Genomic DNA, 416 nt, shown 5'->3' on the forward strand with positions numbered 1-416 from the left:
TAACACAAAGTTTGAAGGAAATATTAGCAATTTTTTATAATTTCTAAGGGTAAGCAAATACGAAATTACAGTTTCTACCCAAGGACAAAAATCGTGTAATAAAAATGAAATAGGAAAAGACTCTGCTCTCAGCTTCTGATAAGATGAGCCTGTCCGACGTGGCCAACGAAACTATTATTAAAAAATATATATGCAACTCCGACAAAATGCGTTGACTACCACTTTATTTTGTTTGCTCTCTCATTCTGTGGTTAATGAGTGAAAATACGAACTCGAATACAACTGTCCGTAATGTAGTTCCTCTGGAAGATTTCAGGAGTAACGTCGCTCGAAAGGGTGCGTAGCTCGGAGATCAGGAAGACTTTCCAGGTGAAGCGACTACTTCTCAGCTTTGTGAGGTCACAACTCTGATACTT

The sequence above is a fragment of the Octopus bimaculoides genome, chromosome 24, assembly GCF_001194135.2.
Source record: "Octopus bimaculoides isolate UCB-OBI-ISO-001 chromosome 24, ASM119413v2, whole genome shotgun sequence".
NCBI classification, from domain to species: domain Eukaryota; kingdom Metazoa; phylum Mollusca; class Cephalopoda; order Octopoda; family Octopodidae; genus Octopus; species Octopus bimaculoides.